Below are 25,611 nucleotides of genomic sequence, written 5' to 3' on the forward strand. Positions count from 1 at the left end.
CCACCCCAACATGGGCTTGGCACGTCAGCAGGTTGTTCGTCACCGACGCATGGGGTTGAATCAGCTGTGGCCATCTCGGAACGAGATTGTTAAATCTCCGCTGAATCACGTCCATGAGATCCGCAATTTCAAAGATCATCGGTTTTGAGTCCGCCGGCTTGGTGAAGTGTTGACAGAAATTATCTGAGGCTCGGCCGGCAGCGAGATGTGAATGGACGTTGGGTGTGGCTTGGCCATTACTGGAGTGGAAGCGGGATGCCGCTGTCTTGGTCATCAGCATGAAGTGGGCGATAGTCTGCTTTGGCTTCATGGGCGGTTAGGCACGGGCGGAAATCTGCTCCGGATCGGTTGCCGGCAAGACATGGACGAACGTCAGCTGTGGCTTGGTCGATGAGCAGCAGGAGGCACGAGACGAAAGCACACGGGGGCTGGATGCGTGGGACTGCGAAACAAACTGACTGAGACTTATAACCGGGAGAGAAAATTCAAAGTCCTTGTCCAAGTCAGAATCCGGCAGCCAGTCATATAAATTCAGATTTTCCTCGTAATCCGAAAAATCAGAGTCCAACAAAACGTGGTGGTGAGTGAGTCATGGTTGTGAAGTAATTATGACACACGGGCGGTGCATTTGACAAGGTATGAGATGACAATAGGATGGAGTTCACTCAGATAGGGGGTGCTTGGTCCTCAGGCTGGGAGAGGCAGACATGCGGCGTGCTCGACGGCATGGCCGGCGACACCACACATCTTCCCTGCTGGGTCCTGTTTTGGCCAGTTTGTTCTGTCATGATCCAGTAGTTGCAGGCAGCGACATAATATTCAAAGTGACTTTATTCCAAGAAAAGGTCAAAACCAAAAGGCAGTCCAAAACAAGGTAGAGGCACAAAAACGCTAAGCTCCAAAAAACATGAAGCGAGGTCCGATGACTGTGAGGCAAACTAAGGAACGTGACAAGACGTGGTCAAACTAAAGGGCAGAGAATTGCTGTGACTAAAGATTCCTCTAACTTACGCACAGTAGCAGAGTGAGGTGAAGCATGCGCAATGAACTGGAAAATGCCAGTGAAAAATTCCAAACCTAAATGCCTGGTCTAATTACCATCAAATGAACAATAGTTGTTTGACAGCTGTCAGAGGTGGTCCCGTAGAGAGCAGTGGCCTGGCCACGCCCCTTATGGCAGAGGCCAGGCCATACCCATGACACAAGGAATTTCTCTCCGGAAGTTAGAGCCGCTTTAGTACGATATACAAAATGACAGCACATAAAACTATCAATTGAGACATAAAGAGATTGTGGTAATAGTGACATAGCAATAAAGGTTGTGAGTAATCTGGTAATGATGGAACTTTTTTGTTTTGTTTGTTTTGTGGGTACTGGAACGTTTAAAATATGTAAACAGTATTTTTACTACATATTTGAAGCAAAAAGACTATTATAAATTTATAATAATATGAATTATAAAACCCTGTTTTATATTACTGTATTTTTAGCATTCATGACTCGGAGATTCTTCTGCTGGAGGTGTTGGCGATGCATCTAAGTTTTTCACCCTTGAGATGGGGAGTTGTTTGAGTGTGTTTGTGCACGTGTGAGTGTGTGTGTGTACGTGGGTACCAGAATGTTTAAAATATGTCAACAGTACAGTATTTATACTTTGCATACTTGCGACAAAAATTACAACAGTACACGTGTCTAGTTATCTCAAATAAAACCTTTGTCAGGGGCATAGCCAAGCCACTGCCCTGGGTGGAGCTGCCTCTGGCAGCAAAGCAAAGCAAAGCAAAGCAAAGCAAAGCAAAGCAAAGCAAATTTATTTGTATAGCCCATTTCATACATGCGGAAACACAATGTGCTTTACATGATTAAAGGCATTTGAAGATAAAGAGATAAAACATTTAAAACAGCATAAAAACAATAAAAATGACAAAAGATATAAAAAAAAAATTAAAATATGATCACAAGGTGGACGTATTCTAAAAAGCATGAGAAAAAAGAAGAGTTTTCAACCTTTCACATTCACACTTGGGGATGACCTCACCTCTGTTAGCAACTTATTCCATTTCTGTGCACCATAATAGCTAAATGCTGCTTCACCATGTTTGCTTTGGACTCTGCGCTCCACTATTTGACCTGAGACAGTCAATCTCAGAGCTCTACTGGGTTTGTATTCCGTAAGCATTTCTTTCATGTATTCAGGACCTAAATCGGGGCCCTGTAGCTCAGTGGTCAGAGCACTGGTTTGGTAAACCAGGGGTTGTGGGTTCATATCCCACTGGGGCCTCCACTCCCTGAGAAGGGTTGCGTCAGGAAGGGCATCCGGCGTAAAAATTGTGCCAAACATATGTGCGTTCATCTGAGATGACACGCTGTGGTGACCCCGAAAGGGACAAGCTGAAAGAAACTTACTATTCAGGACCTAAATCATTTAGTGATTTATAGACCAGTGCAAGGACTTTAGGATTAGAGTTACAGTGAAAAGAATAAGTATTTGAACACACTACTATATTGCAAGTTCTCCCACTTAGAAATCATGGAGGGATCTGAAATTTTCATTGTAGGTGCATGTCGAAAGTGAGAGAGATAATCTAAAAAGAAAAATCTAGAAATCACAATGTATGATATTTTTAACGATTTATTTGTATGTTACAGCTGTAAATAGGTATTTGAACACCTGTCTATCAGCTAGAATTCTGACACTCAAAGGGTCCGCCTTTAAAAGTAAACCTACAGTCCAATGTATTATCCTGAATCAGATGCACCTGTGTGAGGTCGTGAGCTGCATAAAGACACCGATCCACCCCCAGTAAGACTCAAACTTGTAACATGGCCAAGACCAAAGAACTGTCCAAAGACACCAGAGACAAAATTGTACAACTCCATGCGCCTGTAAAGGGGTACGGAGAAATTGCCAAGCAGCTTGGTGATAAAAGGTCCACTGTTGGAGCAATCATTAGAAAATGGAAGAAGCTAAACATGATGGTCAATCTCAATTGAGTGGGAACCCCATGCAAGATATCAGCTCGTGGGGTTTCAATGATCCTTAGAAAGGTGAGGAATGAGCCCAGGACTACACGACAGAACTTGGTCATTAACCTGAAAAGAGCTGAGACCACCGTTTCCAAGGTGACTGTTGGTAATACACTAAAACATTATGGTTTGAAATCATGCATGGCACGGAAGGTTCCCCTGCTTAAACCAGCACGTCATGTCCCGTTTTAAGTTTGCCAATGACCATTTGGATGATACAGAGGAGTCATGGGAGAAAGTTTTCTGGTCAGATGAGACCAAAATGGAAGTTTGTGGTCATAATTCCACTAACTGTGTTTGGAGCAAGATCAATGATGAGTTCCATTCCAAGAACACCATCCCTACTACGTATGGGGGTGATAGGATCATGCTTTTGGGGGTGTTTTTCTGCACATGGGACAGGACGACTGCACTGTGTTAAGGAGAGGATGACCACAGCCATGTATTTTAAGATTTTGGGAAACAATCTCTTTCCCTTCGTCAGAGCATTGAAGATGGGTCATGTTTGGGTCTTTCAACAACATGACAGTGACCCACAAAGATTTGTGGTCAGATGAGACCAAAATGTAACTTTTTGGTCATAGTGTTTGGAGGAAGATTAATGATGAGTAGCATCCCAAGAACACCATCCCTACTGTGAATCATGGGGGTGGTAGCATCATGCTTTGTGGGTGTTTTTTTGGCAAATTGGACAGGGCGACTGCACTGCATTAAGGAGAGGATGACCGCGGCCATCTATGGTGAGATTTTGAGGATTAACCTCTTTCCCTCAGTCAGAGAATTGAAGATGGGTTGTGGTTGGGTCTTTCAACCTGACAATGACCCGAAGCACACAGCCAGGAAAACCAAGGAGTGCCTCCGTAAGAAGCATATCAAGGTTCTGGCATGGCCTCGCCAGTCTCCAGACCTAAACCCAATAGAAAATCTTTGGAGGGAGCTGAAACTCTTTGTTTTTCAGCGACAGCCCAGAAACCTGTCTGATCTAGAGAAGATCTGTGTGGAGGGGTGAGCCAAAATCCGTCCTGCAGTGTGTGCGAACCTGGTGAACAAGTACAGGAAACGTTTGACCTCTGTAATTGCAAACCAAGGCTATTGTGCCAAATATTAACGTTGGTTTTCTCAGGTGTTCAAATACTTATTTGAAGCTGTATCACACAAATAAATCATTAAGAAATCATACATTATGATTTCTGTATTTTTTTTATATTATCTCTCTCACAGTGGACATGCACCAACGATTAAAATTTGAGAGCCCTCCATGATTTCTACGTGGGAGAACTTGCAATATAGCAGGGTGTTCACATACTTATTTTCTTCACGGTATATGCTCTGACCACTTTGTTTTGGTCAGAACGCGAGCTGCAGCATTCTGAATGAGCTGCAGTTGTTTAATAGTCTTTTTGGAGAGTCCAGTTGGAAGACCATTACAGTAGTCAAGTCTACTTTAGATAAAAGCATGGATGAGCTTTTCCTGGTCTGCTTGAAACATATAAGACTTCACTCTAGATACGTTTTTCCGATGGGAGAAGGCAGTTTTTGTGATTGATTTTCAACTGCTGAACAGTTTTCTGTTCAGTTTTTTGGTCGACTGTATCAAATTCTGACAAGTTCATAGAGTTTTCTCTGGGCGGCTTCAGATGTGAGATCATTCTATCCTTTTGCTGATTTGTGCTGACATTTGACTGATGGATTGTATTTATTCACAAACAGGTAAACTCATTGCATTTGTCAGCTGTTACGAGTTTTGGATCTATCAGAATCGGGGTGGAGGGTGTAAGCTTGTCAACCACAGCAAATAGTTATATAATAATATAAATAATATCTTACTGATGATTTCAGAAAAGTGTTGCTGTCGAGCTCTAACTAACTCTTGGTTAAAATTACAAAGACACTGTCTGTAGAGGTCATAGTCAATATGGAGTTTAGTTTTTCTCCACTTGCGTTTCGCTTTCCTACACTCTTATATAGACCTCTTGACCATCATTGTGCTCTTCCACGGTGTTCTAGGTTGCCTCAGGATGGTCTTAGTTTTAATAGGAGTGACAGCATTCATGGCATTTGTGATTTTCAAGGTGAAATTGTACAAATGTTCATCAACTGTCTCAGCATTCACAGTCTGTGCCACAGCCACCATCTCTATAAACCAAGTGGGAGTACTCTCATTTATGTACCTTTTTCTAATCGAGATAGAGGTTGTCTGAACTTTTGGAAGAATCTGTAATTCAAAAGATACACAAAAATGGTTAGAAATAGCCATATCCTTAATGTCAATCGATAGAATTTCAACATCCTTTGAGATGACCAGGTCTAAGATGTGATCTTGAGTGTGAGTTGGACTCTTAATATGTTGAGCGAGGTCAAATGTGTCAAGCATTCCAGAAAGTTCTTTGGATGTTTTTTCTATGTTATTGTCAACATGAATGTTAAAGTCCCCTGTTATGATAAAATAGTTGTACTCAGTACAAATAAGTGACAGCCGTTCTGAAAAATCCTCCATAAATTTTCCATTGTATCTTGGAGGTCTATAAATTATTAAAATGATGACCTTTGGGTCACCCTTAACTAAAAAAACACAGATATTCAAACGACCTAAAATCACCCAGTATAATTTTTTTACATTGAAGTAATGATTTAAAAACAAGAGCAATACCACCACCTTTTTTCCCTGTTCGACACATGTTCCTAAAATTAAAATCTGCTTGTGTTGCCTCATTTAAAAAGGTATTACAGCTACTGTCTGTTAACAACATTTCATTTAATAACAAAAAGTCCAGACCGTAGGATGTAATGATGTCATTGATCAACATTGATTTGTTACCCAATGAACTGATATTAAAAAGCGCTAGTCTCACAGAGATGACTGGAGAGAATGGTTCGATAGACTCATATTTTATCCTCACTAAGTTGGAAGTTCTACTTTTTTGGTCTCATATCTTTTTGACCAACTTTCTGTACCTTGTAATTACAGGGATGAAAAATTCCTCATCTCCATAGGGGTCTGAGTTATTCTGGAACAGACCCGGTAAATATCAGTCAGATTTACAGATACTCATCATGGGTGGAGGAGGGGCCTTTCGCTTCTTCGTGGACGGTGGTTTCAGGCGAGGGGGATGGGAGGAAGATCTTGACGTAGAATGAGCTGGACTCCATCGTTGACAATAGTCTTCATCCTATCCATCAGACCCAACATTGCATCCAGCCTGGGAGATGGGGAGCCAGGAGATGGGGAGCCAACATCGACTGCGGATTGTATGGTTGTTGGAGTCAAAGAGGGGAAATTCTGAGGTGTGAATGGCTCCAATGGGGCAGAAAGAGGTGTGGGAGATTTAAAGTACTGGCACATTCCGGTTGTGATTTGCTCATCAGATTGTTTGGATGACACAAATGAATCTGTGTACACCTTGTCTCTCCTTATCTCTTGTTCCTCTGATTGTTTGGGAACATCTGGATCCTTTTTTATAGCTGTACGTACGTATTGAACATTCCTGACTCGGTGTGAGGGACGAATGGAGATCGGTGCAGCATCTGCAGTGATGCAGACTTTGCATCGGTCCATTGTGGTAAAGAGTGAGTTAAGTCGAAAGGCGAAACTTTAGATTTGCCAGTCGGTCTATGTTCCTACCCTCACCTATGGTCACGAGCTGTGGGTTGTAACAGCAACAAGACTATGATGCCACAGGAACGCTGTAACGCAGGGAAGTACTACAAAACACATGCGTACTCACCCACGATAGAGCAGTGGTCAACATACACAAACATAACGCATTGGCAAACAGTGGTGACACACTCAAGGCTTAAATGTCTGGTCTAATTAGCGTCCAATACAGCGCAACTGTTTAGCTGCTGCCAGAGTCGGCACCACCCAGGGCAGTGGCTTGGCCATGCCCCTGACAACAGACATGAAGCAGAATTTTCTTTTACTCTTGGAATTCTTATTAAGGGAGAGCAAACACATTAACCATTAGAAATACACTTCCACTTTGAAAATGCAATTCTGAAACATTCTTGATGCAAAATACAATTAGTCAATAATGTCGTAGTTATTACTATTTATGAAGTACTGTATTGACATGTGTGGGGGCTTTGCGGGACAATTGTTGCTAGTGCTTAAGATTTGCCCATGCCACCGTAGAGACACCGGTTCAACCCATTGACAGCCAGAATAATCCACACAAAAAAGATCTGATTCGTCACGTGAGGACAGACACAGCTGGAGAGGGTTGAGCAATTGAACATTCACCCACAACATCCCCTGGCCTCACAGTTATGGTGTCCTTGAATAAGGTACCTATGGTACACACAGTAAGTATGGTACAAGACACACGAGAAATTGTCTCCCGTAGTTCTAGCCACTCTGGTGTGACAACAAACATGCACTATGACAAGTACATTGAGGACATATGTGAAAAAAAATAAGTGTGGAGAGTCATTTGTGCAAAGAGTTCACAAATACACTGAAAGTGGGCAGTCGTCATCGATAACAGTGTGCAAATAGTACATCATCATGATAAAACAGTGTGTGTACAAATAATGTAGAAGCGTCCCAACAAAATGTGCGAATTAAAATTAAATTTGTCAAGTTTCTGGTTTGAGTTTATTGAAGTTATACTTTGTTATTTTGAGTATTTTGGTTGTTACTTTAAGTTGTCTTTGAAAATGAAATACCTTTTTGAGAATACACTACTCCTGTCTGTCGTCCATGCTTCCCTGCCCTTCAGTCCTCCATGCCTTTCTGTGCCTTCCTCTCCCTTCAATAGCCTTAGGCATAACCTTGAACCCAGAGAAGTCAGGTGACCGTAGCAGGAAAGATTAACATTGTATTTCTGCAAACCTGGCATGCACATAAAATGCACAAAAATATGTGAATGAAGACAGGATGTGTTTACCAGAGCGGGAGAGCTTGTATTTTTTTGTTGAGCGCTAAGGCAAGCCACTCTGCCTTTTGTGTCAGATGGTTTCATCGCATTTCACTGCTTCAAATCTTCAGCTCAATCCACTCGAACATCAATGTGGAATTTCCAAAAAGGACTGAACTTCAAAGTAACAAGTTAGTCACTTTGAAAAATAAGACAGAAAAGCATATGTTTTTTTTTTGTTTGTTTTTTTTTTAATGAAGCATCCAGAAATTAACGCTTGCATCGTGTCAACTGGCACACGCCAAAAACCCATCCATCCATCCATCCATTTTCTTTGCCCTTTATCCTCACAAAGGTCCCAGGAGTGCTGGAGCCTCTCCTAGCTGTCAACGGGCGGGAAGAATGTGGGAGGAAACCGGAGTGCCTGGAGAAAACCCATGCAGGTACAGGGAGAAGATGCAAACTCCAGAGAGGTAGGGCCTGCATTGAACCCGGGTCCTCAGAACTGTGAGGCCAAGCCATACAATGAAGGGGAATTAATTTTAAAAATGCCTCGGTGATGTCGCTAAAATCTTGTGTCCTGAAAACAAAAAATCTTAAACAAATAGTATCAGACCTTCAACTGTCCCGCTACGCTGTTGAACAGAAAATATCTGACACTAAATGGCTACTGATTCACAGTTGCACTCAGTCCTCCAATCATGTGAGCATTTTAGTGTCAAATTACATAAGAGTTGTGACAAACAAGACAAGACTAGGTTGAACTGGAAATTTGTCTGTATGAGCAAGAGAACGCAATTTTATTTTCAAAAATTACTGGCCTGTGGTCTTGGTACTCTGTCGGAGTTGATTTTTCTTTTTATCATGTTGGTGTCTGACATTGACAATAAATATGGCTGTCCAAATGTACGTGTGAGGAAAGAATTATGTTCATGTGTACTACATGGCTTTTTTGCTCTTTCATGTGTATGATGTGGCTCTTTGCCGTGACACAGTAAAAAATGTGCTTCTTGATTTCTGACTGGTTGGCCACCCGTGGTATAGACAGATATGGCTGACTGTTTTTTCAGCTATGTTAAGATGTGTTTGTTAACCATCTGGAGATGAATCCTGCTTGGTTTGAATTTTTCTTTTTTTTTAATTGGGTTGCCTTGTTTTTAATGAAGGTGTTTTAAAGTCCTCACCTCTGTTTGAAAAGCACCGGACTCTGACAGGTAATGTTTACTCGTACACAGTGTCAGACTTGATCTCAGTTCCAACTCCATGCCAGAACTGACAAGGGCCCTGTGTAGTGCTCACTGATGCCCAGGGCATGAGCTCTCTGCTGGGTTTTTGACTTATTTAGCTGGTTGAAAGGGGTCCAAAACACTCGGGGTACAAAACTATCTGCATCAGAGACAATCTATGCAACAGAAATGACTGTGTGGACAGACATCCAGTGGAGAAGTTTATTTACAGTGAAGAAAATAAGTATTTGAACACCCTGCTATATTGCAAGTTCTCCCACTTAGAAATCATGGAGGGGTCTGAAATTTTCATCGTTGGTGCATGTCCACTGTGAGAGAGATAATCTCAAAAACCAAAAATCAGAAATCACAATGTATGATTTTTTTAATGATTTATTTGTGTGATACAGCTGCAAATAAGTATTTGAACACCTGAGAAACCCAATTTTAATATTTGGTACAGTAGCCTTTGTTTGTAATTACAGAGGTCAAACGTTTCCTGTAGTTGTTCACCAAGTTTGCACACACTGCAGGAGGGATTTTGGCCTACTCCTCCACACAGAGCTTCTCTAGATCAGACAGGTTTCTGAGCTGTCGCTGAGAAACCCGGAGTTTCAGCTCCCTCCAAAGATTTTCTATTGGGTTTAGGTCTGGAGACTGGCTCGGCCGCACCAGAACCTTGATATGCTTCTTACGGTGCCACTCCTTGGTTTTCCTGGCTGTGTGCTTCGGGTCATTGTCATGTTGAAAGACCCAGCCACGACCCATCTTCAATGCTCTGACTGAGGGAAAGAGGTTGTTCCCCCAAATCTCACAATACATGGCCGCGGTCATCCTCTCCTTAATAGAGTGCAGTCGTCCTGTCCCATGTGCTGAAAAAACACCGCCTAAGCATGATGCTACCACCCCACTCATCTGACCACAAAACTTTCTCCCATGACTCCTCTGTATCATCCAAATGGTCATTGGCAAACTTAAAACGGGTCATGACGTGCTGGTTTAAGCAGGGGAACCTTCCGTGCAATGCATGATTTCAAACCATGATGTTTTAGTGTATTACCAACAGTCACCTTGGAAACGGTGGTCTCAGCTCTTTTCAGGTTAATGACCAAGTTCTGTCGTGTAGTCCTGGGCTCATTCTTCACCTTTCTAAGGATCTTTGAAACACCACGAGCTGATATCTTGCATTGGGCTCCACTCCGATTGAGATTGACCATCATGTTTAGTTTCTTCCATTTTCTAATGATTGCTCCAACAGTGGACCTTTTATCACCAAGCTGCTTGGCAATTTCTCCGTACCCCTTTCCAGGCGCATGGAGTTGTACAATTTTGTCTCTGGTGTCTTTGGACAGTTCTTTGGTCTTGGCCATGTTACAAGTTTGAGTCTGACTGATTGTATGGGGTGGACAGGTGTATACAGCTGACGACCTCACACAGGTTGCTAGGTTCGTGAGAATGCATCCTCTGCCGCTTTCTGCACTTTTATCACACTCCGTTGAATCTGATGAACCCTTGCAAATTTGTAGACATGATTTGACCCACAAGAGCGTCAGCGTCGTGCCACCTAGTGACTGTATATTGAATGAAGTGTCTTTATACTTACACAAAATCTGTTTGTGCCTGACAAGAAATTGCCTCCCGATCCTTTGTACACTGTGTACTAGCTTCATGCTTCTTCTCTGTAGTATGTTTCTTCTTCTGCGGCCCCACCTCTGCCCTTTTGTACAGTCTTCCTATAGAAGAGGTGAGTGACCAGTTGTCAGTTGGTCATCCTTAACCATCCTAACGTTTCTGTTTATTATGCATCTTTTAGGCTCAATGTTGTTATATCTTTGCCTGTCACATAGTGGGTATAGGTCAGTAGAGTTACATATAAAATGGATATTTTTCTGACAGTTGAATTTCACAGCCATGACGCTGTAAGAATCAATCAAATCAATCAAAATACTGTGCATACAATGAAATAATGAGCGCTTGATCACAAAGTACCTGCACGAATAAAATGGAATAAAATATAACACGTTAAAAAAACACTCAAGGAACAGTTATTGCAAAAAAAAAAAAACCTTTGAATTTCTTTTGTTATTATTAAATGCATAGAGTATTTTTTTGTTATATTCCCCCTGTCCAGGGCTTGGTAAGATTATTAAACCAAGAAAATCAAGCAAGAGTGCAGTTTCATAAATTGTAGATCAGTAGTTTAGTGGTTTTAAATTTAAGGAGTTGATGGGTTTCGGGGAAAATTGATGAACAGCGGGACAAGGTCCATGCTGTACTTCCGGAAGTCCAGGATGATTTCCTTCATTTTTATGCTGTTTAGTGGAAGGTTTTATGCTGAACACCAATTTGACGGATTTGCAATCTCATCTCTGGAGACAGACTCATTTCCTTTTGAGATGAGCCTGATGACAGTGGTATCATCAGCAAACTTGATGATGAAGTTTCTGGGATGGGCTGGTATGCAGTCATATGTGTACAGAGAGTATAGAAGAGGGCTCAATACACAACCTTGAGGTGACACAGTGCTGAGGATGATGGAGGAAGAGAGGTGTGGGCCAAGTCTGAGAGAATGTGGACGGTTTGTGAGAAAGTCTTTTATCTAGCAGCAGTAGAAGTAGATAGTCCAAGGAGGGATAGTTTTTCAACCAAAATACTTGGGATGATCCTATTGAAGGGTAAGCTAAACCCTATAAGCATCCTCACATACTTCCCTTGGTGTTCCAGGTGGCTCAGCAGCCTTCCTGGTGTTTACAGTCCTGACAGTTCTCACTTCATGTCCCTGAAGCATCAGCGCCCTCGTGATGGGAGATGGTAGTGATGTGACTCAATTTGATCTGTGAGTCTCCAAGCAGGCAAAGAAATGGTTTTATTCCTCTGCCAGCAAGGCATCTGTTTCTGGCACATGTCTGGTTATTGCTGTTGTAGTTTGTAATATATTGCAATCCCTCCCATATCTTTTTTTAAATATTTTCTGTGAAGCTTTCTTAGGTCGCCTTGGCCACTTTGATGGCCCTCTGTTTAAGTTATCTCTGGTAGCACTATATTGTACTTTGTCCCCTGACCTGAAGGGAGTGTTGCGACGACTCAGGAGTACCTGAGTCTCTCAGGTCATCCAATGTTTTTGGTTGGGGAAACCCCGGGATTCGTCTATTGACAGTTACAGTATCAATGCAATTTATGATGTCAGAACAAACAGTAATTGTGTGTTCCTGGAGGTTCTGATGTTCAAATAAACCCCAAACAGTGCGTGGAAAAACAGTCCTGCAGCTGAGAGTGCAAATTCTCAGGCCATGTTGTCATTGTCTTTGTTTGCGGCTTTCTTTCTTTTTGTACAGGGATGTATGTGGGTATAAGGGAGACACAAACATGATCATATCGAGCAAGATGGGGGAGATGTTAAATGTTGGAGTAAGCATGGTCCAGGGTATTGACTCCTCTGATGGGACACTTAACATACTGGATGAATTTGGGTGGAACAGTCTTTAAATTCGCTTTAGTGAAGTCACCTGCAACAAAAAATACTCCGTCGAGGCAGGCGAGCTGCTGTTTGTTTACAGTCACAAGCAGATCCCTTAGTGCTGTGCTAATGTTAGCATCTGGCAGGATATAGACATTTACCACAATTACTACAGTGAGCTCCCTCGGTCAATAAAAGGGTCTGCACGAGACTGGAAGAACCTCTAAATCAGGAGAGAAGTGGGCGTCGATGATCCTGATGTTAGAACACCACATTAACACAAAGCCCTCTTCCTCTGCTCTTTCTGGAGACTTTGGTTCTGTCCTGCCAATGTAGCGTTACGGACTAGCAAAACTGCAGCATTGGGGGGTCGCGGATGCAGCCAAGTTTCCATGATGAAAATAACTGGAATTCCGGCCAAAACTGCTTGTGGCTAGTTGTAATTCCAATTCATCCATTTTATGGGTAATGGATCTTGCGTTGGTCACAAAGATGTTTGGTAGCCGTGGTCTGTGAGGTTGATTCCTTAGTTTAGCAGTCAGGCAGAACTGACATCCTTGCTTTTGTTGACGCACCATCCACCTTCTCCGTCGCTTGCTGGATAGACTGACTATCCACGGAATCCCGGTAGTCTCGCAATGTCCTTCGGAATATTGTATTTCTTTTGATATTTCTTTGTGATTGATAAATTATGCTTCAGTCCCAGATCAATCAGGCCCTGGAAGCTATAGGTGAACGTGGCTTTGCAAAAATTCACAAATAGCGCCAAAATAATGAAAAACAAAAAGCACCAAACTGAAAAGCTAAGAGCCACTGCAACCAAGCGCAATCAAATTGAACTGATTCTTGGATTGCTGATCTCATTGGTATTTTTTTTGTGCAGGAGCTCGGGTGGACAGTCTAGATTTATACAGAGGTTTTTCTGTTATTACAGCAGGTATTTTTTGTTAAATTTGTTATGTATTTTATCGCATAGTTGCGGCCGGTTTTTGTACAGTCTTTCTCTGGGAGAAGAGCTTGAGCGGACAGTCATCCTTGTCATTTTATTCACCCCATTAGTTATTGGTCTTACCTGGCTCCAAATTCACAACTCCACCATTGACTGGACTCATTTATTCCTTACTGGAGGGAGTCCCCATTGCCATTCTCGCTTTCTGCCATCTGCCGTTACACCCTCGGAAGACCAACCGTCTTCTGCCACCCGAGTGGATCTCTCACAAACTCTGCTGTAATATCAGAATCACAATCAGAATCAGCTTTAATGGCCAAGTGTGTAGAACACACAAGGAATTTTTGTCCAGCAGTCGGTGCTGCCCTGGAATGATATACAGAACAGAAAACAGACAACAAGAAAAAACATAGCAACAAGAACAAAGAACCAGAGACATTTATGTTTGTAGGAATTATTCCTTATAAGATGTGCAAGATGTGAAATCTATATAGAAACGCGTGTTAACAATGTGAATTGTGGAAAGGGAGCAGTTTAAGTGCTGAATCGTGCCATCTACAAAATAAAGTAAAATAAATAAATAATATATATATATATATATATATATATATATGTATATAAACACCTCATAGTAATACTGATTGGACCAGCAGGGTGTGAGTGAGTGTCCTAACAGAAAAATAATAGGTTCGCTGATCAAGAATTTAATGACTTAATTGCTAGAGAGAAAAAAAACTGTTTGAATACCTCTTACTTTGACTTTCATTGATCTGTATCGCTTTCCCGACGGAAGGAGCTGGAAGAGCTGGTGACCCGGATTTGGAGGGTCCAAGAGGATCCTTCCTGCTCTGAACCTGGTTCGCGTTTCGTGCAAGTCCTCAATAGTGGGTAGCGTGGTGCTGACAATCCGTTCAGCGGTTTTCAATTGTCTGTTGCAGTCGTAGTTTGTCCTTTTTTGTGGCGGCCCCAAACCAGACTGTGATGGAGGTACACAGTACTGATTGGATGACCACTGCGTAGAACTGTCTCAGCAGCACTTGTGACAGGTTGTGCTTCCACAGAAGTCTCAAGAAGTACATCCTTTGCTGGGATTTTTTGATGATGGAGTTGATGTTCGTCCCCCATTTCAGGTCCTCTGAGACAGTAATTCCCAAGAACTTGAAGGTCTCGACGGTTGACACAAGGCAGTTGGACAGTGTCAAGGGCAGCTATGGTGAAGGATGCCTCCTGATATCCATTATCATCTTCAGAGTCTTTAGAGTGTTCAACAACAGGTTGTGTTGACCACACCAAAGTTCTATTCTCACCACTTCCTGTTGATACGCAGACTCATCGTCATCTTTGATAAGGCTGATGACCATGGTGTCATCTGTGAACTCCAGGAGTTTGACAGTAGGATGCTACAAAGTCCAGTTGTTCATGTAGAGAGAGAAGAACATGACTTCTCACCAGTATTCAGTAAGGATTTAGGCACTGGCCACTAGTTCTGAGCAGTGTCATGAGCACGCGGCAAGGGGTAGGACCCAAATGCAGGACTCAGAGGCACGGACATGATTTGCAAGTGTAGTTTAATTCAGGCAGAGGTCATACACGAGTAAGCAGTCCAAAAAGGCAGAAGCACAAAAACACGTGGCAAAAAATCAAAGTCCAATAATCATGAAACAAGGTCTGATAAGTATGAGGCAAAAACTTGGAACATGAACAAAACCAGACTTAACAATAGTGGCACAGGAATGCTGTAACGAGGGGGACGCCCTACAATATGCTTGCGTACTCACACACGATGATGCAGTGTCACACACAACAAACGGGCGCCTGAAAGAGACAGACTCAAGGGTTTATATGCCGGGCCTTATTCACGTTCATGCTGCGCAGGTGTGGGGCAACTGCCAGAGCCACCTCGGCCCAGGGCTGTGGCTTGGCCATGCGCCTGACAAGTAGGTTCAACTTCAGTCTTTCCTTCCATCCTGGTTCCCATAAAATAAGACTGATCCCCTATTCTTTGCCGACTCACCACCCTCGAGTTCAGCAGAAGCTAAACCTATTCTTATATTCACGTGTTTTATGGGAGGTACCATGTGGAAGATCAAGCAGGTGGTCTAGGAGGCTCAAAAAAAACCAATCTGATCTCAAGACCAGGCCTGCTGACCACCTGTTCATATCAGATTCTGCACGTTCGGAAGTTCTGCTCTAGGCCCACAACTCCAAGCTAACTTGTCACCCTAGCACCACCCGGACTACTCAATTCATCCAACTCACTTTTAGTGTCCCAGCCTCATAAAAGACACCTATAAATTTGTTACTCCATCTATGCCCAAAGGAAGTCTTCACACCGGGCCCCAGCTGGCCTGCTGCACCCATTACCAATTCCCATCCACACTTGGTCTCACATTGCTGTGGACTTCATTTCTAGCTAGCCTCCTTCAGTAGGTAACATTGTAGTTGACCACTTTTTCAAATGTGTCCACAACTTTACGTCCATTGCAAACTCCTGTCCGCTGTGGATACTGCTAACCTCATGGTCTTGCATGTTTCTCTTTACAGGTCTGGAAGGTATTCTGCAGGGCGGTGGGCACTGTGGCCAGTTTATCTTCAGGGTACCACCTGTGGACCAACAAGAACAGGAGCAGGCTAATCAATCCCTGGAGTCGGCTCTCCGCTGTGTGACCGCCCATAACCCCTCCTCATGGAGCATATTCCTGTTGTGGATTAAATTCGTACACAACTCCTTCTAAGCTTTTCCACCGGTAGGTCTCCGGTCATGGCTTGCTATGGTTTCCAACCCCCACTTTCCAACATACAGATGCAGGCGGTGGCAGCTCCTCCGATTCATCTTCGGCGAGTCCAGGCACTTCAAAGATATTTTAAAAAATTCTAAATACAACAGAAATGAAATAAATTAGCATCAAAGTCACTCTCGAGATTTTGTTCAAAATGTCGCTTAGATTCGCCAAGTTCCGGTTCTCTCCGGAAGGTGACATTATACCAAGACAATATTTAGCCAGAGCTTGCTAGCCAAGATGGTGAGGAAGTGTGTTGAATACGGCTCTTCGGCATCAAACGCTGATGGAGTCAGCTTACAAGAATGGCCAAAAGATGAACGGATGGGCAGGTTATGGACCAGGTTTGTGAAGACAAAGCGGGCGCATTGGACTTACAAATCAAAGTGGACAGTAATTTGTTCCAAGCATTTCACGGAGGACTGCTTTAAATTACGTCATTGGTTATTCTTCCTCACTGCTCAGTTTTATACGTCACAAAGAGGACATAGTACAATTGTAAAATAAAAACATTTACGACGTAAAGTTTATGTCAGGACCACTGGAACAGTTTGACGAAAATTTGACATAGCCAATCATTCGTCCACGGAAGTATAATAACTTTGAACGCCCACAAGGGAAGTAACCTAGTTTTCACAAAGACTTTCACTATGAGGCTTATCACTTGCACATTCAACCTATAGGTTGAAGGAATAAACCAGGACAGCAGTATCTTCATATGTATGAAATAATATAATTTCAATGTTTCAGGGTATGTGGAACGCCTGTTAGAAGAGCTCCGGACCCTCTATGTGGATGTGAGCCTAACGACTTCTTCTGCTGACGCCCAAGCACCACCACCTCTCAGCAGCCAGTACACAAAACCAAGCAAAGATTTGGCTATTTGGGATCATTTTTCAAGATTTTCAAATCAAAGCTGTTGAAATATGTTGTGAAAATGAATACAAATTTGAAGAAGCCGATTTAAAAACTGTGTCCGGTTTGTTAAACTGAAACTAAATTCTACCTTCAGTGATGTGTAAAAAAATAACGGTTTAGAAACTTTTTAGTGCTGTGATACTTATAGATGATATTACAAATTCTTCAACCAGTTTGCTTACTCTTATTAGAGTCAACTTGAAAGGTAAAATTTTGAATCCGAATAACAAAAAATATTTTACAGTCAAAACTGTCACATAATTACAGTAATGTCCATCAATTATTAGTCAAGGATCAACACCCACACTTAAGTTTTCATACAAAGAAAAGGGTAATAATGTTCATCAACTGGGCATAAATCCTGTGAACCCAGCATCATCTCCAAATCATGGGGGTGGAAATTCTGCTCGGATTCTCTGCACAGCACATGATGGTATAACAACCCTGTTGCTCTTGCCGAGAGGCCCCCAACACCACCTCACCAACTGTCTATAGCCCACGTGGCGATTTCTTTCATGTCCTTCTCCTGTGAAGGCGTTTCTGCCATAATGTTATTGAAAGACATGCCAGGCTGTCTCCAATACAAATGGGTTGAGGCAGACTGGGTGAAAGCCTTCATGGTTAACAATGCAAGCCAAGGCGGTTCCATCCAACTTCCGGTCGGTTTCTGTAATTTCCTTACAGCAGCGGCATTCTCTCTGGGAAGGCGTTGGCTGGCGATTTCCCCGTTTACGCCTGGGTAAAAAATATAATCATTTAAAATAATGTTATTTGGTTTGTTTAAAGCACAAAGTTGTATTTTATTTCTACCTTTTGCTCGCCAAGATAAGGCTGAAATAATGCTACTGTGGCGTAAAGACCTATCATTTATTCATTCATTATCTTCTGACTAAAGAGTGAAAACGTGACACTCTTGAATGTATGCAAAGCTACCTTAACAACAAATAAGAAATGGACAATGTTAAATTTATAACTTCCCCCTTATGTCCTTCTAATACAGACACAAATACAATTACATATTTATAAGTATATGGCTATAAGCTAAAACTACTGATCATTTAGTTTAAATAACGATAATCACTGGCTAAATGTAAGTGTATTGTACTGTACAGTCCAACTCTGAGCGTACTATAGATGTGATCTTTAAACAGAAGGTTTTGATTTTTGTTTTACGCCTCGCCTACTCAGTCTCTCGTACAACAACAAACGACTCAATGTTGTGTGCAAGCAGCATCAGACGTTTAAACGTGTTTGAACTTGATTATTTTGTCAACAAGGTGTATGTAGTTTTCTTGAGGCACCTACCAGTCTATGTTTTGGGTGCAAAGTTTCACAACTTCAACTTCCACGTAGGTCTCGCTGAATCCTGTACTTGTGTTGCGTTCGTCCGCTCCGGTTCGACCATGTAAGGTTGAATTACACCTGTTTTTCGAACATGGGAAGCATGAGAAGATTCCTCCTTTCAGTTCCTATTTTTTTCACAGAGCATTCCATAGAAACCTCTTCATCACTGCTGTCTATCTCCTCGAGAACTCACACGCAGCATGTATGGTTGTCTTTGTCTTTCTTTACTGGGCCTGTCGTTGTGTGACGTCACATGGAAGCAGCTTCGACAGAGCCTCGGTTTGAAACAGACATGGGAGGCATTCGGATTCCAAAGAAAATGTGCACTTTTTTAAATGAAATATTAGTTACATTTGTTTATCATTTGTGTGTAATGGAATATTATGCAACTGCACTTTCGTGCATTTATTTTAGCAATAACTGTGCCTTGATGTTTTTTTATCTGTTGTTTTTATCTCACATGTTCTTCGATTTTTATTCTATTTATTGCACCTTGGACCTTGTGGAGAAGTACTCATCATTTCAGTGTATGCACAGCATATAAAGGCTTTTGATTTTGATTTGAAGCCTGTCTCCACCTGCACCCTGCAAATGGTTGTTTGCTTATATATGCCCTGCGACCAGTTCAGGGTGTACCCTGCCTCTCGTCAGAAGATAGCTGGGATAGGCTCTACCATGCCTGTGACCCTTGTGAGGATAAGTGGTACAGAAAACGGATGGATGGAGAGGTACTCCTGGAGGGTGATGACGCCAGGTAATTAAAGCCCCTCCCCCCAAAAACTGCCATTGAGTAAGTCCTTCTAGCCAGTAGTTGGAACTACTGTATACATTTCAGTTGGTTGGGGAATCATCATGCGATTTAGAAAGAAAGAAAATTCTTTGGTCGCAAATATCTGTCACTCTGTTGATTGAAATTTGATGTACCAAAAGAATTAATGTTATAGGTCCTTGGTATTGGTGAGTACTCAAGAGGGAATACTTATTGGTCTAAAAAAAAAAATAAAAAAAAAGTGGTACCTAACATCCTAACGACATCCCTTACTTTTTATTAAGTTAAAAAAAAAACAGGTCATCCATATGAAAGAAAACTCTCCTGTCCATCTATATAATTGCGTTAGTGTCGCCTGCGTGCACATATGGAGCACTGAAACAACAGATGGTTGTGTTGATATTGCAAATCCAAGAAGGGCAAAACAATAAATTTGCTGTGTTTTGGGACAATGGGTAGGATTTGATTATGCATGCCTGCTCTACGGATGTAAACTACACCTTGGAGAACAGAATCCAAGATATTGGTGGTTGGGTTCTCTTAGAAGTTAAATCAAGATCTAAAATATTGGTGATTGGGTCCTCTTAGAAGTTTATTGGAAAAAATGGATTCAATACCCACCCTATTCTTATCTTTTAGAAATTTGTGAAGCGAGGATATAGGGTCCCTGCAGATGTAAGTACGAGGCATTGTTCACACATATTGCATTACAGCACTCCTGGCCTGGGCTCATTATCACATCTGTCCCCAGAATGATTGTGTGTCTGGAAAGCCATTTGAACATGTGGCAGTGAAATCTGCTTCCTATTCATCGAAAGATTAAGTGCTGCTGCCTATTACTATGCAAAGGTGGTGTCCAATTTAAGATCAAGCGCAATTTATCAAATAAAATGGTTCCATGATCTCCTCAGTTAGTTTGCATTCCTCCTGATGACTACATGAGGGAAAACAATCCAGAGTTCTCTTCTAGTCTTCTACTGACATATTTTCACATTGAATATTCAGGATGTTTTCATCATAATTATTTATGAAACAATATTTTGATTGCCTCAATGCAAAATGATTTGCATCCCTCAGAGGGTGTCAAATTCATTATTGCTTTGGGCCACACTGTAGTTAAGATTTCCTGGAAATGGCCATTATCGTTCTGATTGTGAAACCATATAAATGTATAATCGCTATATCATATTATTACATACAGCATACAGTGTTCCTTTGGGACAATTCAGTACACTTTACACAGCCTCGCTGTTACATAGAATTTTTTTGGGCTGTGTAATGTTTAGCAGTGTACAAGTAGCATGCTTCTTTTTATATTTTTTGTGTATGAATGCACATTGTGATCTGCATCTTAATTCACTAAGGGAAACCCCACATTTTGTTCTGCATCCCGATTGGCTAAGGAATTGCAGAGCATCGTCAATTAATCTCCATGCCAAGCGTCCTGTACAGTATAGAATACGTTCAGATTGCCTAATTTACATAATTGTTCAATGAGTGAGATCAGTGAGGCTCTTTAGTGCTGTCTGCAAGCTTTCTTCCAAACAAAATGTCTCAAAATGTCGATGAAATGCTCTCCACTGATGAAGGGAGATGTTAACCACTGCATTTGTTCAATACAGTAATCAAATAGATTAGAAGGTGGCATGTCTGTTTGTAAGAATATTTTGCCCAGAAAAGAGCACCAACAACTACCCGTAAGGATGTTTTTCACTCGCAAAAAAAAAAACCTGTCCCGAAGGCTGCAGCGGAAAAAGATACAGTATCTTAGAGCCACACCAGGACGAAGAGGCAGGGGCAGATGAACTATAAAATACATATGAGTCTCTATTATAATAATAATGATTTCTTATGTGTCCAGTGTGTGTAAATTGATTATTAAAATTTAATTTGGTATTTCTTAATATCCCTGGCCCTGGATAAAGTGTAAGAAAATGAATGGAGTGATGTTTAAATTTATTTTTCAAATACATTTTTTGGCCTTAAAGAGGTTTTGATATTTTTTTTCAGTCTAGAATACCATAGTGTATGTTTTTTTTTTTAAATCTACAGAGAGAGAAATTTTAAAAAATGTTGATACCTGTCTGAGAAAAGTTTATAGTGTGTGGTTAGTTGTTTTACAGCCTTAAAACATAAGAAACTTAAAAACACTGTCATAAGCCAGCAGCACAGGGGCAGAGCCAAATGCAGGACTCCGAGGCAAGGTCATGATTTTAAGAGTGGGTTTTTTTTTCCCAGAAGGTGGTCAAACACAAAAAGGCAATCCAAAACAGGTGGGAGCACAAAAACACTGGCAACAGGCAAAATCTAAAAACGAGCACACATCCGATGACTATGTCTATGACTTGTCATCGATCGATCCTCGGCCACCCAATGACCACATTCACGTTTTAACGGTGACCAATCCTCGGCCGCCTGATGACCACGTCCACACCTCGTCGGCGACGGATCCTTGGCCGCTTCATGACCAAGTTCACGCCTTGACGCTGACCAATCCTCGGCCGTCCAATGACTATGTCTACGATTTGTCAGCAACCGATCATCAGCCGCCGTATGCTCCTGTTTCGGTGGTGATTGATCCTCGGCCGCCGATGACCACGTCCACGTCTCAACAGCGACCGATCCTCAGCCACCCGATGACCACATCCACGCCTCGTCAGCGTCCGATCCTTGGCTGGCTTCTGCTCCTATTTCGGTGGCGACCAATCCTCAGCCGCCCGATGACAACGTTCATGTCTCGACGGCAACTGATCCTCAGCTACCCGATTACCACCTCCACACCTCGTCGGCGATTGATCCTTGGCGGCTTGATGACCAAATTCACGCATTGACGGCGAGCGATCCTCGGCCGTCCGATGACTAGTTCTACAACTTGTCAGCGACCCATCCTCGGCCGCCCAATGACCACGTCCACGCCTTGTCAGCATCCGATCCTTGGCCGTCCGATGTCTATGACTCGTCAGCGACCATTCCTCGGGTGCCCGATGACCACGTCTCAACGGCGACCAATCCTCGCCCCCCCCAATGACTTTGTCCACGCCTCGTCGCCGTCCGCTCTCAGCTGCCTTCCTCTCCTCTTTCGGTGGTGACCAATCCTCGGCCGGCTGATGACCACGTCAACACCTCGTCGGCGACTGATCCTTGGCCACTTGATGACCAAGTTCACGCTTTGACGCCGACCAATCCTCGGCCGTCCGATGATTATGTCTACGACTTGTCAGCAACCGATCCTCGGCCACCTTCCACTCCTGTTTTGGTGGCGACCGATTCTCGGGTGCCCGATGCCCACGTCCATGTCTCAACAGTGACCAACCCTCGGCTGCCCGATGACCACGTTCACATCTCAATGGCGACTGATGCTCGGCCGTCCGATGACTATGTCTATGACTCGTCAGTGACCAATCCACTGCCGCCCGATGACCACGTCCACATCTCAATGGCAACCGATACTCGGCCACCCGATGACCACGTCCACGCCTCGTTGGCGACTAATCCTCAGCCACCCAATGACCATGCTAACCCTTCATCAGGGACCGATCCCCGGCCGCCTGATGACTACATCCACGCCTCGATGGTGACCGATCCTCGGCCGCCTGATGACCACACTTCAGCGGCAACCAATCATCGGCCGGCCGATGACCACCTTCACGCCTTAAAATCGACCTATCCTCAGCCGCCCAATGACCACCTCCACACCTCATCGGTGACTGATCCTTGGCCGCACATTGAGTTACCTCGTGTATGAAATGCGCTATACAAATAAATTTGCTTTGCCCTGCTTTAGTAGTCGTAGTAGTAGTAGTAGTAGGAGTCGTAGTAGTAGTAGTAGTAATAGTCGTGGAATGGTGTATGACTGGTTAGTATATCTCCCTCACAGTTCTGAGGAAAAGGGGTTGTTTGTTATTTGTGCCTTGCAATTGGGTGACAACCAGTTCAGAGAGGACCATGCCTCCCTACCACCCTATTGAGGATAAGTGCTTCATAAAATGGATGGATGATCCTCCTTCTTTTCCTTTCGGCTTGTCCCGTTAGGGGTCGCCACAGTGGGTCATCGTTTGCCATCTTAACTTATCTCCTGCATCCTCCTCTCTCACACCCACTGTCCTCATGTCCTCCCTCACAACATCCATCAACCTTTTCTTTGGTCTTCCTCTCGCTCTTTTACCTGGCAGCTCCATCCTCAGCACCCTTCTACCAACATACTCACTCTCTTGCCTCTGAACATGTCCAAACCATCGAAGTCTCCTCTCTCTAACGTTGTCTCCAAAACATCCAACTTTGGCTGTCCCTCTAATGAGCTCATTTCTAATCCTATCCAACCTGTTCACACCAAGCAAAAACCTCAGCATCCTCATTTCTGCCACCTCAAGTTTTGCTTTCAGTTGTTTCTTCAGAGGCACCGTCTCTAATCCGTACATCATGGCCGGCCTCACCACTGTTTTATAAACTTTGCCCTTCATCCTTGCAGATACTCTTCTGTCACATAAAACTTCAGACACCTTCCACCAACTGTTCCAACCTGCTAGGGCCCATTTCCTCACTTCCTTATCACAGTCACCATTGCTCTGGATTGTTGACCCAAAGTATATGAAGTAGTCCACCTTCGCTAACTCTTCTTCCTGGAGCTTCACTCTTCCTCCTCTGCTCATCTCACTCACGCACATATATTCTGTTTTACTTCGGCTAATCTTCATTCCTCTCCATTCCAGTGCATACCTCCATCTTTCTAACTGTTCCTCCACCTGTTCCCTGCTTTCACTGCAGATCAAAATATCATCTGCGAACATCATGGTCCAAGGGGAATCCAGTCTACCCTCGTCTGTCAGCCTATCCATTACTACCGCAAAGAGGAAGGGGCTCAGCGCGGATCCCTGATGCAGTCCCTCCTCTACCTTAAATTCTTCTGACACACCAATGGCACATCTCACCGCTGTTCTGCTACCCTCATAGATGTCCTGTACTATTCTAACATATTTCTCTGCCACACCAGACTTGCACATGCAGTACCACAGCTCCTCTCTTGGTACTCTGTCATAGGCTTTCTCTCGTCTACAAAGATACAATGTAGCTCCTTCTGACCTTCTCTGTACTTTTCCACGAGCATCCTCAAGGAAAATAGTGCATCTTGTGGTACTCTTACTAGGCATGAAACCATACTGTTGCTCGCAGATACTTACTTCTGTCCTGAGTCTAGCCTCCACTACTCTTTCCCATAACTTATTATTATTATCCATCCAACTATTCTAAACCCCCTTATCCTGCTCAGTGTCACAGGGCAGTTGAGCCTATCCCTGTTGACTTCAGGCAAAAAGTGTACTAAGTCAGTCACAGGGCACAAGTTGACACAGACAACCATTTGCACTCACATTCACAGTTCACCGAGTGGGAACTGAACCAAAACACTGCCTGCACCAAAGTCAGGCAAGGGTACCACTACGCCATTAGTGACTATTATGATTGTTTTATTTTCCATCCATCCATTTTCTGAGCTGCTTATCCTCACGAGGGTCGCAAGAGTGGACCCTATACCAGCTGTCACTGGGCAGGAGGCAGAGTACACCCTGAACTGGTCGCCAGCCAATTGCAGTTGCTCTATTATATTTATTCATTTGGTATTATTTTTTTCAATTCAATTGTCTGAATGCTTTTAAGTGTTGGAGACAGAAGAAAATGTGTTGGGCTAAAACTGAGGAAAATGCAAGGAACAATTTCCAAGCACATTTAAGATGAGAAAAACATGTTCTTCCATTGCGGCATGCGGCTGGTAAGAGGATCTGCTTCACAATTCTGAGGACCAGGCCTTCAAATCCCACCCCCGCCTGTGTGGAGTTTGCATGCTCTCCTCGTGCCTGTGGGCTTTTTTCAGGGCACTCTGGTTTCCTCCCACATCGAAAAAACATGCAACATTAATTGGGGACTCTAAATTCCCCCCAGGTGTGATTGTGAGTGTGACTGTTGTCTGTCTCCACCTGTCCTGCAATTGGCTGGCAACCTTTACATGGTGTTGATGACAGTTGGGATTGGCTCCAGCACTCCCACAACCCTCGTGAGGATAAGCGGCTCATGAAATGGATAGATGATTAGTTGATTTATTTTGAGGATACAGACAGACTTGAGAAACGACATATTCAAAGAAATCACAGGTGTTGTAACACAAAATATATATCGACAAGCACACTTGATGACAAGTCTTTTCATGTGCTAATGAATCTTGGTTTTGTCCTCTGTGTTGTATTAACACATTAAATCTAAACAGGCACATGAAATATGTTTCATTCTGTTGTC

At 43.0% G+C, this 25,611-nt stretch overlaps 1 protein-coding gene and 1 long non-coding RNA gene across 4 annotated transcripts in view; both read right to left on the reverse strand.

The window, feature by feature from the left end:
• The window catches only part of gabbr1b (gamma-aminobutyric acid (GABA) B receptor, 1b), a 326,457-nt gene extending 318,696 nt beyond the window's left edge, over positions 1-7,761 (reverse strand). The window contains exon 1 of one of the 3 annotated variants that reach the window (XM_061833538.1): positions 7,693-7,761. The gene's annotated coding sequence lies outside the window, so the exon portion shown is untranslated. The remainder of the gene's footprint in view (positions 1-7,692) is intronic. The other 2 variants (XM_061833452.1, XM_061833949.1) reach the window with 2 other exon arrangements.
• Positions 7,762-15,066: 7,305 nt separating this feature from the next.
• LOC133508603 (uncharacterized) lies at positions 15,067-20,149 on the reverse strand. Its single transcript, XR_009797106.1, has 2 exons — positions 18,519-20,149; positions 15,067-17,948 (listed from the first exon to the last, which is right to left on the reverse strand). It is a non-coding gene; the product is annotated as an uncharacterized LOC133508603 (long non-coding RNA).
• Positions 20,150-25,611: the final 5,462 nt, after the last annotated feature.

The sequence above is a fragment of the Syngnathoides biaculeatus genome, chromosome 1, assembly GCF_019802595.1.
Source record: "Syngnathoides biaculeatus isolate LvHL_M chromosome 1, ASM1980259v1, whole genome shotgun sequence".
In the NCBI taxonomy this organism is placed as follows: Eukaryota; Metazoa; Chordata; class Actinopteri; order Syngnathiformes; family Syngnathidae; genus Syngnathoides; species Syngnathoides biaculeatus.